We start from the raw sequence: 16829 nt of genomic DNA on the forward strand, positions 1-16829 counted from the left end.
CATATATGTAGCATCCAGCATAGAATGACTTTATCAACTAATTAAGAGAAACAGACGATAAGTTTTATATATTTTAGTATTTATTTTCAGAATCCTTTGATATGAGGCTTCATAATTTGTGTATTTGTTTATGAGGTAAATATCCAGATACGCTACTACAGAACACCGACCACTCTAATTTGCTTTTTTATAGGTAATTGAGGTCGCTGACAACGAATTTGATAGTCAAACTTGGGGCAAATTTACCGTTTGCATGGTATTAACCCCCGAACCCACGAATAACTTTCCACCATTTTGCAGCTTCCGTTTACGCTACGCGCGTGCGCTGCAGCATGAACGACGGCTTGCTTCACCTAGCAAACTGCCTTCTCACATGGCGTACCAAAAACTTACGGACTGACATTTTTTTAATGACTTACAGTTAAAGAAAAGTACAACAAATTGGACTTTTTTTTTTTTTTGTCTCGCGTAGTTTTTAATGTGGTTTACAAAAACATAAGCACCAAACATCTTTGTTTTTCATTCTTTTTTGCGGGAGGGGGATTCAATTATAGAACTTATGTGGCTTAATAGGTGCTTTTGCAGTTTAGTTAAACATTTTTCAACGCGTTACTTTTTGAAAATTTGAAAATTCTATGTTCCAGGTAAAAAAACCAAAAAAAAAAAAACAGATGAATTACCCCCCCCCCCTCCTACTCCAACTTGGAGTGCTTTCCTTTTCTTGTTTTATTTCTTTTTCAGCTAATTTTAAATTTTCCACCCAAAAAGTGCTATAATGTATTTTTGAAAATTAGAAAATTCTATGTCCTGGAAAAAAAAAATCCCCTCACCCCCAACGTAGTTTGCTTGGTGAAGCCGTCGTTTATGCTACAGCGTGCATGCGCGGAAACGGAAGCTGCAAAATGGTGGACAGTAGTTCGTGGGTTCAGGGGTTAATACTATGCAAACGGTAAATTTGCCCCAAGTTTGACTATCAAATTCGTTGTCAGCGACCTCAATTACCTATAAAAAAGCAAATTAGAGTGGTCGGTGTTCTGTAGTAGCGTATCTGGATATTTACCGTTTATGATATTTTTTACGACCTACCCCAGCGTAGTATAAACACCCTTTCAACCTCCCCATGTTAAGAATGGCTTTCGAGGTTGGGGGTGTTAATTCCGAAATCCGTTCTTAACATGCGGAGGTTGGGGTGTTTATACTACGCATGGGCAGACCGTAAAAAAATACCTTGTTTATTTATTTGCGGATTGTTATTCTTATCTTCATAGCTGTTGTTATTTCACCACATTTCGGCCAATTCATCCTCTGGCCTTCTTCGGGTGGTTAACCACGACCGGATAGGAAGGCTGAGTCTTGTAACTGTATCCCCCCCCCCTTAAAAAAAGATACATAAATTATGAAGAATTCAATATATAATACTATTTGGTACGGGCCCGACAATGGCAGACGGGATAAGAACACAAAATTGGATTTATAAAACCATAAAATCCAATCTTGATTGCCCTTCGGGTCCATGGCGCAGTGTGAAGTATATCAACATTAACAATGCATAATGAATAAAAATGCACAAGACAAAATAACATTATAGATAGATCGGCAGACGGTACGTATCGTAGGGAAAGATCGTCTCCCGGTCCTTTTATTTACAAAAAGAAGCAAGACTGTCGCGCCCTCTAGTGGTAGTTCATTGAAGTGCAAGGGAGATAATCCGTAGTTCATTGAAGTGCAAGGGAGATAATCCTGTCCAATATATTACACAGTGGATAGAGGCGTTGAGTCTCTTCGGTTCCAAGTGATCATTGTCTAAAGATATCAGTTTCAATCCTATCAAAAGATGCGAATTTCTTGGCCAAGAACGTAGTGAGACAACAAGAACTATGGAAGGCAGTAATTACTGGGGATAAGTTCCATGACTCAGCATTCCTATCCCATTGCGGTTAACCACCTGCAGAAGGCTGGAGGATGAGTTGGCCGAAACGTGGAGGAACAGCAAAAACTATGATGAGGATAACAGTCTGCAAAAAATTGAATACACAAAATTGGTTTTTAAACTAAGAATATCAAATTTGATCTGCCATCTTTAATAAGTAAAAGGCAACAACTCAATTCGAACTACTGAGATCAAAATCAGACTCGTAGTAGCTACGCTTTACTATCGCTAAAAATCATTAAAATTATATTCTATGTATAAAATATTTACTTGATCAATTTACGTGATTTTTGGAATATGACATTTTCGTTCCGTGACGAACACATGCATTATACACAGTGTTCCGTAGTTTTTTTGTTTGTTTTGTTTTTTACTAATTAACGTAACGTAATGAAACGTAACATACGTTCGCAGCCGAGATTGAACTCACTACACGGTTTTGTAGTATAATTCAAATCTTGTCGGTAGCTGAATACTCGATGCTTCGTGTATGGCTATCACGGGTATTTTTTATTGTGACGCCATCACTAGATGGGTTGCCTACCACGGCTTAAGGGAGTCCCATCTACCCTCGAGAGAAGGATAGACCGCGCCAGTTTCTCAACCTGGTATTTTACCTCGCGATACATACAGCGCTTCACCTTCCCAAATTGTCAGCCATCTGGTACTGGCCAGGCTCGACGTTGCTTAACTTTGGTGATCTGGCGACAACCGGTGGGTCAACGTGATTGTACCGTATATTTTTTAATTAGGTCATCACCAACCCTAAGTTCGACTTGCACCCCATACTTAGGGTTAGTAATAAAGTAAACGTTTATTTTTTTTAATATCATTTTTGTTTGAAATTAGTAACAATCTCCCACAAAAAAATATCGACTGTCATTTTATTTTATATCTACTCGCGTAAAGCTATATGCAAATGCCAAGCAATGAGCGAAATGACGTCATGGTGAGGAAAAAGAAGATGATCACGTTAGAGATGTGGATGACGCCCAAGATCACAGTGTAACATAGCTATATGCAAATGCTGAACAATGAGCAAAATGACGTCACGGTGAGGAAAAAGAAGATGATCACGTTAGAGATGTGGATGACGTTCGAGAGCATGTTCGAGAAGACGATCACGTGAGAGACGTCATGCGCTTAACGTGAGAATGAGGGGGAAAAAAGTTGTTTTTACGAAAAAGTCCGTTCGAGTTATTTCCTATTCTTTGTCTCATTTGCGACTGAGACTACAACGTGTTGGTTGCTGAACAACTTTATAGTGACTTGCTAAACAAAAGCGATGAACACCTATTTAAAGATGATGAATCTTACATTAGATTTAGAAGTTTGAAACTATGCAGGTCGGTAGCAGATGAAAGGGTTTTTTTTTCGTTTGGTAAAAGTTGTTTGGGGCCGTAGACTCAATGTACCACGAGCCCAGAAGCGCGATCAAGGTTAGACTTTATGGTCATACTAGATGGACGTCCGGCGTTGCCCGGTCGTACAATACACTTAAACATATTTTAATTTATGCCGCTTCCGTACATATTATTATAGAATCAATCCTCTATTGATTATTGTATATTACGAGGAATAATTTACCCAGTGGATTAATTCGTAAATAAAATGAAAAATAATGATAAAAATAATAATGATAATGTCGTTCATCAAATTCCATCTGCGTTTGTTTACAATATTACGTCAGCTGATAATTGGGCTGTACGATCTTAAAATCGTCTTTCTTCTCTTATAGATTAAAAAAAAAAGAAGAATTTTTACGGGGGAACTTTTTACATTACACCGGCCAAGGTTACATCGATGTAACGTAAAATATTCTTCTGTAAAAATTCTTTTTTTTATCTATAAGAGAAGAAAGACTATTTTTTTCAGATCGGATTTTTTTAGATTTTCGATATCGGACGAATTTCTGTACAAAACCTATCTAAGAACACTGCCAGACATATAAATTAGCTTTGTGTGAAATTTGCAAAAGATAGGCCCAGCCGTTTCGGAACCTATAAGGAAGGAACTCACACACACACACACACACACACACACACACACACACACACACAAAGGGACTTTTACATAATGTTAGAGATGAATCCAATTTTTGTTCTTGTCCTGTCTTCCATTAACGGTTCGATACTGAATGGCCAGTAGAAAAATGTCCGATAGAAAAATACGAGCATAAAAAGTAATATGGTTAAGCTTAAACATGGAAAAGTAAAGGGCTAGTTGTTAAAACTGGAAAAGAAAAGGGCAAGATATTCCTAGTAAAAAATATAATAAATTTATAACTTAAAATATTGCAGCATTAAGAATTTATTATATAATGTGAAAATGATTTTGTTTTAATTTCTTAATGCTACGATATTTTAAGTTATAAATTTTTTTATTTTTTATTTTACTAGAATATCTTGTCGTTTTCTTTTCCATGTTTAAGCTTGACCATATCACTTTTCATGCTTGCAGTTTTCTATTGTAATCCATGATTTTTCCAGGCTTCCAGTAAATTCACTTGTTCTTTGTTTAATTTCAGTCTTATTTTTTTGGCCCCGTAAACATAACATACACATATGAAAACAATGTACGGCATTCATCTGCTTTAAGTCTCTCTGTTTCACTTGTTACTTCTCTTTTCGCGAGTGCGGTGAATTAGTAACAACACTAGTCGCTGAAGCTATGGAAACCAGTCATAAAAAAGTCGCCCACTTCCTTATGAATTTTTACGATTTTGAACACCAGTAAATTTATCACAACTTTTGTTTTACTGAAAAAAAATTGAAAAAAAAAAATCAAAATATAGCTGAGAAGGTGATCTTTAAAATGTAATAATTGTTCGAAATTTAGTCAAAAAATGAGTGAGCAGTGAAGCTTTTAAGCAGTTCTAAATGACTTAAACTGTTACTTAACCATATGGTAGTGTTTGAATGATTATTTTATAGATATATTGGATAGAGGCGTTGAGTCTCTACAGTTAGGTAGCTGTTTCGATCTTACCCAAAGAAGGCCATAGGATACGTTGGCTAAAACGTGGTGAGACAACAACAGCTACAGAAAGCAGTAATTACTGGGGATACAATTACAAAACTCTGGGGATACAATTACAAAACTCTGCATTTCTATCGCGTCGTGGGAAAATACTTATAAAAACGGATCGTCGGGTACCATTTTAAATTTTCCAACATATCGATAAACACTGTATGTTTTTCGAGCTGAATAAACATGTTACATTAAATAAAAACACTAGAAAATTATCCAGTTAGGTAGAAAAGTAACTTGCCTTGCCTTTGGTAACATTTATTTGTTATATATTTGCTTTTTGACAACTTTTTCGAATCTATGTATACAGTAATACAAACCCGGTGGTTGTTTTACAATCCACAGAGGTACGAAAATGTTGTCAAAAACAAATGTTATTAAAAACAAGATAAGTTACTCTTCTACCTAACTGGATAAGTTTTTAGTGTTTTTATTTAATGTAAAATGTTTATTAGGTCCCGAAAACAAGAAATATTGAGCGCTACCGAAGAACAAGAAAAAAATGACCGCAATGTCTTTGAAGACTCGACAAAGACTTCAAAATAAGAAATTAAACAAAATGGTGGAAGAACCCCACTAAAAAAAAGAACAAACAAAAAAAAAACGTTACCGTACATTTATTGAGTGAGTTTCTATTAGTATTTTGTTTTATTTCTCATTTAAAAGTGATTATCGAGACTTCAAAGATGTAAACAAGCATCGCGACCATTTTTTCTTGTTACTTCTCCGGTAGCGTTTAGCATTATTTGTTTTTCAAACCGAATAACCATTTTACATTAAATAAAAACACTAAAAACTTATTCAGTTAGGTAGAAAAGTATTTTACCTTGCCTTAGATAACATTTATTTGTTATATATTTGTTTTTGTTTTTTTCTTTTTTGTTTTTTTTTTCTTTTTGTTTGGCAAGTTTTTCATACCTCTGTGGATTGTAAAACAAACCCGAAAGGACGAAAAACGAACGAACTGAAATGAGAAAGAAAAATTTTCGATATGAAATTCGTCTGTGTTCCAATTTTCGTTTTCACCTCGAAAGGAAGATTGAAACGGAAAAAAAAAGAAAAGAAAAAAAAAAGAACGGAATTGCGAAATAAAATAAGAAAGAAACAAGGATAGAGTAAAAGAAGAAAGAAAAAAAAGAAAATGGGGAAAGATATGAAAAATAAAAATAAAGTCATCGCCCCCGGGTGGATTCGAACCACCAACCGACAAAGACTTCAAAATAAGAAATTAAACAAAATGGTGGAAGAACCCCACTAAAAAAAAGAACAAACAAAAAAAAAACGTCAAATAAAGTCATCGCCCCCGGGTGGATTCGAACCACCAACCTTTCGGTTAACAGCCGAACGCGCTAACCGGTTGCGCCACGAAGGCTACAATACACCTGTCTCAATAGTCTAATTTTATTATTTACGAGAAGACTAAAATGATCAGAAAAGGAAAATTGAAGTTCGTTTGACTGAAAAGGAAAGGAAGGAGTGAAGAAAAAAAGAAAGAAAGAAGGAAAGAGACAAAAAAAAAGGAAATAAAAACTACAAAATCGAAAGAAAGGAAGAACGGGTTTGTATTACTGTACACACAGATTCGAAAAAGTTGTCAAAAAAAACAAATATATAACAAATAAATGTTATCAAAGGCAAGATAAGTTACTTTTCTACTAAAATGGATATGTTTTTAGTGTTTTTATTTAATGTAACATGTTTATTCATCTTATAATGTTTAATTTTTACCGGTGTATTGGAAAATGTAAAATGGCGACCGACTCTCTCTTTGACACGGTAAGTTTGGGAAAAGGACTTAAAAATAATTTTTTTTTAAAAAAATACTGTGAAAAAGCCACCGATTATATGTCAGTCTATGTCACGATAACATATATTGAGCGAGTTTCCAACAGTATTTTGTCTAGTTTTTATTTTTAATCCCTTTTCCCAAATTTACCATGTCAAAGAGAGAGTCGGGAGTCATTTTAAACTTTCCAATACATCGGTAACTACTGGATGCTTTTCGAGCTGAATAAACATGTTACATTAAATAAAAACACTAAACATATATCCAGTTAGTTAGAAAAGTAACTTATCTTGCCTTTGATAACATTTATTTGTTATATATTTGGGGTTTGTATTACTGTACACAAAGATTGGAAAAAGTTGTCAAAAAACAAATATATAACAAATAAATGTTATCAAAGGCAAGGTAAATTACTCTTCTACCTAACTGGATATGTTTTTCGTGTTTTTATTCAATGTAACATGTTTATTCAGCTCGAAAAACATACAGTGTTTACCGATGTATTGGAAAATTCAAGATGGCGTCTCACACCCTCTTTAACACCGTAAGTTTGGGAAAAAGTGTTATGAATAAAAAACTATACAAAATACTATTAAAAACCCGCCGAATATATGTCAACCTATGTCACGGTAACATATATTGAGCGAGTTTTCAGCAGTATTTTAACCGGTTTTTTATTTATAACACCTTTTCCCAAACTTACCGTGTTAAAGAGAGCGGACGCAATCTTGAATGTTCCAATATATCGGTAAAAACTGTATGGTTTTCGAACTGAATAAACATGTTACATTGAATAAAAACACGAAAAATATATCCAGTTTGGTAGAAAAGTAACTTATCTTGCCTTTGATAACATTTATTTGCTATATATTTGCTATATATTTGTTTTTTGACAACTTTTTCGAATTTATGTGTACAGAAAAAAAAAAGGATAAACAAAGAAAAATTAAGTATAAAAAATGAATAAAAATGACAAATTAATGAAAGAATTAAAAAACAGCGAACGAAAAACGTAACGAAATAGGAATGAAAAGTTGTCGATATTGCATGTACTCGACTGAGTTCTATTCTTCGTTTTGATTTCGAAAGAAAGATTGAAAGGAAAGAAGAAAGGAACGAAAAATGGACGAGATAGAAAAAAAAAAGGAAGAAATGAAACGAAGCATAAAACAAGAAATGGGAAACGAGAAGAGATAAAGAAAAAATGAACACAAATAAAAGCATCGCCCCCGGGTGGATTCGAACCACCAACCTTTCGGTTAACAGCCGAACGCGCTAACCGGTTGCGCCACGAAGGCAACACGATTTTCACAAACCGTTCAATTATTATTTTACTTTGCAGAAGAAGAAAGAGATAAAGAAAAGTAAGGTTGAAGATAATTTGAGAGGAAAAATAAAAAAGAGCAAAGAAAACTAAAAAATAAAAAATCAATATAGTCGAGAAAGAAATGGGTGAAAAAAAAGATGTATTGAAGGATAAAAAAAAAATTGAAAAAGAAATGAGAAAAATACAAGAAAATAAAGAAAATTGAAAAATATCCGACATATAAAGAATAACGTGTTAGTATTACTGTACACATAGGTTCGAAAAAGTTGTCACAAAACAAATATATAACAAATAAATGTTAACAAAGGCAAGATAAGCTACTTTTCTATCAAACTGGATATGTTTTTAGTGTTTATATTTAATGTAACATGTTTATTCAGCTCGAAAAGCATACAGTGTTTACCGATGTATTGTCGGAATTTATCTTGCTTCCAGATAAATTCGACGCTAAAGTAACTAAGCTGAAAAAAAAAGCATGAAACAAAAGAGGGGGAGGGGGTAAAAATGAAATATAAAGGTCTTGTTTTGAAACGAAGAAGAAACTTTATTTACAATAAGTTGTAAATTTTTCCCTTTGCGGGCATTAAACTTAAGAAACGCCAAGGTAACATATTATGAAAAAAGTAACATGTAATGAAAAAAATAACAACACTGGTTCTTATAAAGAAGTTGTGTGTATCCATAAACAAATACAATAATAATGTACAAAATAGTAGTATCTCCTAATCACACTCGCATATGAAATTAATTTTAGGGGCGTATTCACAATTGAAAGCCCGTCAGGCAAGTGGCTTTTTCTTTTTTTTTTTTTTGTTTAAAGTCCTTTTAGAACTTCCTTTCCCTCCATGTTCGCGTGCAAACCGTAGAGACACACATAAATTTCAGGAGCAAGACCTCGTCGCTTGTCTGGATAGGAAATTCCAAAATCCCTTGTCACGTAAAAGGTATTTTCTTTAAAATAATTTAACTCCTTGTAAAATACGCGCAAAACCGTAGCCACGTAAATAGTTTCCAGAAGTACGTCTCGTCACGTAACCGGGTATTAATTTCTTGCCGGATTTACTTTTTTGAAGGAGGCTCATCAAAATTCCATTTTCAGCGCCGGGCAATGAACACGTTCACTCTCCACGTCAGCAGAATTTCAAAAGAGCACGAAATACGCACTGAGCTCGTGACGTCATTACAGAACTAGCATTTCCCTTTTCTCCAAATTTAAGGGTGTTTCGTACAAACCCAAAATATACGAAACTAAAAATCATAATGGATACAAAATACAAAAAAAATCATATATAAGAACCAGATAAACAATAATAAATGTAAACAGGGGAGATGCACCATTATTGGTACAAAAAAAAATTCCAACATTATTCGAAAATTTAAAATGGCAGCCTACTCTGTCTTTGAGGCGGTAAGTTTGGGAAAATGAGTTATAAATAAAAAAAACAGAAAAAATACTGTTTGAAACTCGCTCAACATATGTTACCGTGACATAGGCTGACATATATTCGAAGGGTTTTTAACAGTATTTTGACTGGTTTTTTGTTTATAACTCCTTTTCCCAAACTTACCGTCTCCGAGAGAGAGAGTCGGCCGCCATTTTGAATTTTCCACTACATCGGTAAACACTGTATGTTTTTCGAGCTGAATAAACATGTTACATTAAATATAAACACTAAAAACATATCCAGTTAGATAGAAAAGTAACTTATCTTGCCTTTGATAACATTTATTTGTTATGTATTTGTTTTTTGACAACTTTTTCGAATCTATGAGTACAGTAATACAAACCCTGAATAAGAAAATAGCTTAGAAAAATGAAAAAAAAAAACAGAAAACGCCAAACAGATTCGAACTATGGCCATGCTTTTTTTTTTCCAACTGAAGTGTATTAATACCCAAACACTCTCTCCTCTCCTTGTTAAGAATGGCGAACGTCACTGACATTTAAGTAATACATTGGAAAAATATCTTAATATCAAGAAAACTACTGTCTGCGTAAACTTTAAATGTGATATTCTTTTACAGCATACTCGAAAGCCTATAACATTCGTCATTTTAATAGTCAGTATTCAGGTGGGGAAAAAAGTAAAAAGTTACAGAAAAAAAGAAAGAAAGAAAGAAAGAAAAGAATAACGTAATGAAAAAGGAAAGAAAGAGTTTTGAAAAGGCAGGTTGTTCGACTGAGTTCCAATATTTGTTTGGATTTCAAAAACAAAAATAAAAAAGAAAGAATAAAGCAACAAAAAAGAAACGAAAGGAAAAAAAGAAACAAACATAGATGAAGCAATCAGGAGGGTGGGGTGAAAAATACAAATAAACGTATTTTCGTCGAAGGCGGATTCGAACCACAATTCTTTCGATTTCCAGCAGGACGCGTTAACCGGTAGCGCCTCGAAAACAACACTTGCCAAACGCAATATAATATATATTGTTTTAACATTTAACAGGAGAAAAACGTGATAAGTAGAAGGAAAATTGAAGATCGTTTGACTGGAGATGGAAAGAGTGGAGCAGAGAAAGAAAGGAAGACAGATTAAAAGAAAGAAAGAAAGAAAGAAAAGAGGAGTATAGGAAATAAAAATTGTAGATGGTTTAAGAGGAAGAAATGAAGAGAGATGAAAATAAAAGAAAAAAAAATTGAGAAATAAATGAGATTTTTATTGAAGAAGAAAAGATGATAAAATAAAAGAAAGAAAAAAGAAATGAGAAAAATACGAGCAAATTTTCAAAAAATTGAAAAAATATCGGACATAAGAAAAAATATAAAACTTAGAAAAATTAAATGAAAAAATAAAAAAAAAAAAGCAAAAAACAAAAAAACACCGGAATTAAGAAACGAAACGAAAAAAGAAAGAAAGAGAGAAAGATGAAAGAAGAAATAGGATGATGGGTGAAAAATAAAAATGAAATAAATCGCCCCCGGGTGGATTCGAACGACCAACCTTTCGGTTAACAGCCGAACGCGCTAACCGGTTGCGCCACGAAGGCAAATAGCGAATCTTACGCTTTTTTTGTGTTTGTTTTTTTTTTTATCTATTTATTTTTTAATTTAACTGAAGAAAACGTGATAAACAGAAGGAAAATTGAATATAGTTTACCTGAAGAAGGAAAGAGTGGAGCAGAGAAGAAAGAAAGAAAGAAAAAACACACAAACAAAGAAGAAATAAAGAAAGAAAGAAAAAAAAGAAGAAAGAAAGTACGAATGAATGAAAGAAGAAAGAAAGAAGAAACAAACAAACAAACACACAAACAAAGAAGAAAGAAAGAAAAGAAGAAATAAAGTACGAGTGAATGAAAGAAGAAAGAAAGAAAAAAGAAGAAAGAAACAAACACACAAACAAAGAAGAAATAAAGAAAGAAAAGAAGAAAGAAAGTACGAGTGAATGAAAGAAAAAAGAAAAAAGAAAGAAAGAAGAAAGAAAGACAAAAGAAAGAAGAAAGAAAGAAACAAACAAACAAGAAAGAAAGAAGATAGCAAGAAAGAAAGAAAGCATGAAAGCGAGAAAGAAAGAAAGAAAGAAGAAAGAAGGAAGGAAGAAAGAAAGAAAAGAAGGAGATATAAAAAATAAATTTGTAGATGATCTGAGATGAAAACAAGGGCGAAAAAGAAAAAGAGAAAAACGACAAAATCAAAAAAAGAAGAAATTGCAATTCTATTGAAGATAAAAAAGAAAGAAAGAAAAAAAGAAATAAGAAAAATCCGAGAAAATTTTTAAAAACTGAAAAATAAAAAATACAACCTAGAAAAATTAAATGAAGAACAAAAAACACCGAACAGATTCGAACTAAGGACTTTTCGTTCAGGAAGCAATCGCACTAACTACTTGCACAACGAAACAACGACCTTGAAATGAACGTGTATAATTTTCACAAGTGAATAAATAAGAAAGAAGTAAAAAAAAAAAAAAAAAACGAAATTTGAAATCAGTTTACGATTATAAAAAAAACGGAAAATAGAAAGAAAAAGAGTTTTAATGAAAGAAAGAAAAAGAAGAAAAAATAGAAAGATAAAAAGAATCAAGTGAAGAAAAAGAAAACAAATCATCGCCCTTGGATGGATTCGAACCACCAATCTTAAAGGTCGTTTAAAGAAAAAAAAGACAGAATCGATATAAATTATGAAAAGATATCAACGAAAAGAAAGAAGACGAAGCGAATGGAGATATAGATGAAGCAAAGAAAGAAAGAGAGAAAGAAAGAAAGAAAGAATGAAAGAAAATGGATAAAAAATAAATCAATAAAACGGGGGACTAAAACTACGTTAAGTTACATTTAAAAAGAAGAAAGAAAGAAGAAAAATAGAGAGAAAAGAAAAAAACAAAAAAAGGAAAAGAAGAAAAAGAAAAATGAAGAAGAAAAAAAAAACAAATGAATTAAAAAGTAGAAGGAAAGATAAAGTATTGATAAAGAGAAAGAAAAAAAAAACGAGTGAAAAAAAATAAAGTCATCGCCCCCGGGTGGATTCGAACCACCAACCTTTCGGTTAACAGCCGAACGCGCTAACCGGTTGCGCCACGGAGGCAATACATAAAATTATTCTGTATAATCATTTTTTAGACTGTGATAAAAAAAAAGAAGAAAAATTGAAAGTTTGAGAGAAAAAAGGAGGCGAGAAATAAAAGGAACAAATGAAAAAGAAAGAAAAGAAAAAAAAAAGGAAAGAAAAAACGAGAAAATCAAGAAAGAAATGGATGATATATCGAGGAAGAAAAACCGGGTTTGTATTACTGTACACATAGATTCGAAAAAGTTGTCAAAAGACAAATATATAACAAATAAATGTTATCAAAGGCAAGATAAGTTACTTTTCTACCAAACTGGATATATTTTTCGTGTTTTTATTCAATGTAACATGTTTATTCAGCTCGAAAAGCATACAGTGTTTACCGATGTATTGGACAATTACAAAATGGCGCCCGACTCTCTCTTTAACACGGTAAGTTCAGGAAAAGGAGTTATAAATAATAAACTAGACAAAATACTATTAGAAATTCGCTCAATATATGTTACAGTGACATAAGTTGATATATATTCGATATTTTTTAATAGTATTTTGTCTAGTTTATTATGTATAACACCTTTTCCCAAACTTACCATGTTAAAGAGAGAGTCGGGCGCCATCTTGAATTTTCCAATACATCGGTAAACACTGCATGCTTTTCGAGCTGAATAAACATGTTACATTGAATAAAAACACGAAAAATATATCCAGTTTAGTTTGGTAGAAAAGTAACTTATCTTGCCTTTGATAACATTTATTTGTTATATATTTGTTTTTTGACAACTTTTTCGAATCTATGTGTACAGTAATACAAACCCAAAAAAATATATTAAAAAAAAAAACAGAAAAGAACGATAACTTAGAAAAATAAAAGAAACACCTTCGAACGGATTCGAACCAGCAATTTCACGTTGGACTGCCGAATTCCCTAACCGTTGTGCTACGAAAGCAGCGGGCGAATGCGTGAACGTGTATTATTTTGGCATCTACCCGAGAAAGAAAACATGGCCACACGAAAAAAGCAAAATTAGGGTTTGTACACATAGGTTCGAAAAAGTTGTCAAAAAACAAATATATAACAAATAAATAAGATCAAAGGCAAGATAGGTTACTTTCTATCTCACTGGATAACTTTTTAGTGTTTTTATTTAATGTAACATGTTTATTAAGTTCGAAAAACATACAATGTTTAACCGATGTATGGGGAAAATGAAAAAATGGTGCTTGACTCTCTCTTGAACACGGTAAATTTGGGAAAGGAGTTAAAAAATATAAAAACCAGTCAAAATACAGTTAAAAACCCACCGAATATATGTCAGTCTATGTCACGCTAACATATGTTGAGCGAGTTTCTAACAGTATTTTGTCTAGTTTTTTATTTTTAACTTCTTTTCCCAAACATGGTAGTGTCAAAGAGAGAATCGGGCGCCATTTTGTATTTTTCAATACATCGGTAAACACTGTCTGCTTTTCGAGCTAGATAAACATGTTACATCAAATAAAAAACACTAAAAACATATCTAGTAACGTATATTGCCTTTGATAACATTTATTTGTTATATATTTATTTTTTGACAACTTTTTCGAATCTATGTGTATGTTATATAGGGGGTTTCATTGACAGAGTTTTATTAAAAGATGAGTCTTAGAGAGAGATGCTTATCTTAGAAGGAGTCTTATTACAGTGAGGGATGTTGAAAGACCCCGAGAGAGAGATTGTTCGTTTATAAGAGACTTAGAGAGAGATGTTGTGTAAGAGAGACTTATTAGATTTGTGAGAGTTCTTATCTTATTACAGAGAGGGATGTTAAAAGACTCTGAGAGAGAGAGAGAGAGAGGGAGAGAGAGATGTTTAGAAGGGACTTAGAGAGATATGTTGGAAGAGACTTAGAGAGATTGTTCCTGTTATGAGAGATTCTTATATATTAAAATGTTCATTCCTTGTTGTGTAGAATGGAAGAGAAGGAGAAAGCTCTTAGAGTGAAGGGATATAGTGTTCAGACAGTTCGGACATTGTGTAGACATGATGATGTTGAGACGTGTATGTAAAGACATATAACACAAATATATAATACAATTGGACTTTACCTTTGTATAAGAATCATAAACACAAGACGAGCTTTACAAAAAACACTTGATGGTTTATTCTTCACACGACCGGCCGGGATTTCCATCCTCAAGAATTCAAAGTCTCACATTTTTCCTTGAAGTGACGTCTCGCTCCTAGACGACTGAATCTCCCCTGCGTCTCTTCACTGACTGATCTAACTCTAAAGTTTTTCTCTATCCCTCGAACTTTCTATTTTCCGTGACGTCATACGCATGTTAAAACATGTGCATTCTTTCACGTGTCCTGGATATACGTGTCCAAAACTTTTCCTATTTCTACAAAAGGAATTTTAACCTATATTCAATATGTTAAAACATTATCTTATAAGCTGCATTCTTTCAATTTAAAATTTCATAATAAACTTGACAGCTCACATTCTTTTCTTGAATATTTATCTATACTCTAAACCAATGTTTCGTTTTACATTTTTAAATTATCACACGTAATCTATTTCTAAACCAAGATTACGAGGTTCGAATTTCTCTATTGCCATCTCATTTCCATTTTAAACTAAATTCTCCATTTTTATACTCACATGAAAAGGGGACAGCCTTTATCATGTAACATGTACAGTAATACAAACCCGAAAGAAAAACAGAATGATAAAAAAGAATGAAGCAGAGAAAAAGAAATTAAATGACGCCTCCGGATGGATTCGAACCACCAAACTTAAAGATTGGCTAAACAAAGAAAGAATTGAAATAAGATTCGAAAAAAAAAATTTTTTTTAATCTATATATATCAAGGGAAAGAAGAGGGAAATAAGGATAAAGAAAGAAAGAAAGAAATATATGAATTAAAAAGTAGAAGGAAAAACAAAGTATTGAAAGAAGAAAGAAAGAAAAACGAAAGAAAAACGGGTAAAAAAAAAAAAAAGAACAGAAATAAAAGAATCGCCCCCGGGTGGATTCGAACCACCAACCTTTCGGTTAACAGCCGAACGCGCTAACCGGTTGCGCCACGAAGGCATTACGTGAGCAATTAGATGTAATAATTTTTTTTTATATTTAAAAGAAAAAAAAACGTGATAAAGAGATGGAAAATAATAAAAGATCGTTTTACGAAAGAAAGAAAGAGACAAAGAAAAAAAGAAGTTGCAGTAAAAAGATAAAAATAAAAAGGACGAAGACAGATAAAAGAAAAAACGAATAGAGGTGAATGAAAATATTCAAAGAAAGATTGATACAAAAAAGTAAAAAGAATAAAGAAAAATTTTTAAAAAACTATGATAAAAAAGTAAAAACTCAGAAAGAAAGGTAAAGTACAGAAAGAGGGAAAGAACGAAAAAAAAAAAAACGTAACGAAAAAGGAAAGAAAGGCATGGCCGGTGTTCGACTGAGTTCCAATCTTTGTTTTGATTTCGAAATAAAGCTTGAAAATGATGAAAAACGGAACAAAAAGGAAACAGAATGGGAAAAAAGAAAGAAACGAAAAGAAATAAGGAGAAGGATGAAAAAAAGTAATAATAATAAACGAATCGCCCCCGGGTGGATTCGAACCACCAACCTTTCGGTTAACAGCCGAACGCGCTAACCGGTTGCGCCACGAAGGCAACTATTTTATCAGTAGAACGTAGATAAATTATTTTCACTGAAAGGGAAAAAGTGATTTGAGAAGAAAAGAAAGAAGGAAAGAAAGAAAGAAAAAGAAAGAAAAGAAAGGAAACAATAAAACAATATCATCAAGAAAGAAATGGGGATTTGTACACATCGATTCGAAAAAGTTGTCAAAAAAACAAATATATAACAAATAAATGTTATCAAGGGCAAAATAAATTACTTTTCTACCTAACTGGATAATTTTCTAGTGTTTTTATTTAATGTAACATGTTTATTCAGCTCGAAAAACATACAGTGTTTACTGATGTATTAGAAAATTCAAAATGGCGACCGTCTCTCTCTTTGACACGGTAAGTTTGGGAAAAGGATTTAAAAATAAAATAATATACAAAATACTGTTAAAAACCCACCGAATATATGTCAGCCTATGTCACAGTAACATATAGTGAGCGAGTTTCTAACAGTATTTTGTCTAGTTTTTTTTTTTAATTTTTAACTCCTTTTTTGAAAACTTACCGTGTCAAAGAGAGAGTCGGCGCCATTTTTAACTTTCCAATACATCTGTAAACACTATGTTTTTCGAGCT

At 32.7% G+C, this 16829-nt stretch overlaps 6 non-coding genes across 6 annotated transcripts; all 6 read right to left on the minus strand.

The window, feature by feature from the left end:
• Positions 1 to 6258: 6258 nt before the first annotated feature.
• Positions 6259 to 6332, minus strand: Trnan-guu (transfer RNA asparagine (anticodon GUU)). The gene has a single exon. It is a non-coding gene; the product is annotated as a tRNA-Asn (tRNA).
• A 1638-nt stretch (positions 6333 to 7970) lies between these two features.
• Trnan-guu (transfer RNA asparagine (anticodon GUU)) lies at positions 7971 to 8044 on the minus strand. Its single transcript has one exon. It is a non-coding gene; the product is annotated as a tRNA-Asn (tRNA).
• Positions 8045 to 10987: 2943 nt separating this feature from the next.
• On the minus strand, positions 10988 to 11061 carry Trnan-guu (transfer RNA asparagine (anticodon GUU)). Its single transcript has one exon. It is a non-coding gene; the product is annotated as a tRNA-Asn (tRNA).
• Positions 11062 to 12521: 1460 nt separating this feature from the next.
• Positions 12522 to 12595, minus strand: Trnan-guu (transfer RNA asparagine (anticodon GUU)). The gene has a single exon. It is a non-coding gene; the product is annotated as a tRNA-Asn (tRNA).
• Positions 12596 to 15578: 2983 nt separating this feature from the next.
• On the minus strand, positions 15579 to 15652 carry Trnan-guu (transfer RNA asparagine (anticodon GUU)). Its single transcript has one exon. It is a non-coding gene; the product is annotated as a tRNA-Asn (tRNA).
• A 510-nt stretch (positions 15653 to 16162) lies between these two features.
• Trnan-guu (transfer RNA asparagine (anticodon GUU)) lies at positions 16163 to 16236 on the minus strand. Its single transcript has one exon. It is a non-coding gene; the product is annotated as a tRNA-Asn (tRNA).
• Between the last annotated feature and the right edge of the window lie 593 nt (positions 16237 to 16829).

This window comes from Euprymna scolopes, chromosome 37 (assembly GCF_053919585.1).
Source record: "Euprymna scolopes isolate OS-2025 chromosome 37, ASM5391958v1, whole genome shotgun sequence".
NCBI classification, from domain to species: domain Eukaryota; kingdom Metazoa; phylum Mollusca; class Cephalopoda; order Sepiida; family Sepiolidae; genus Euprymna; species Euprymna scolopes.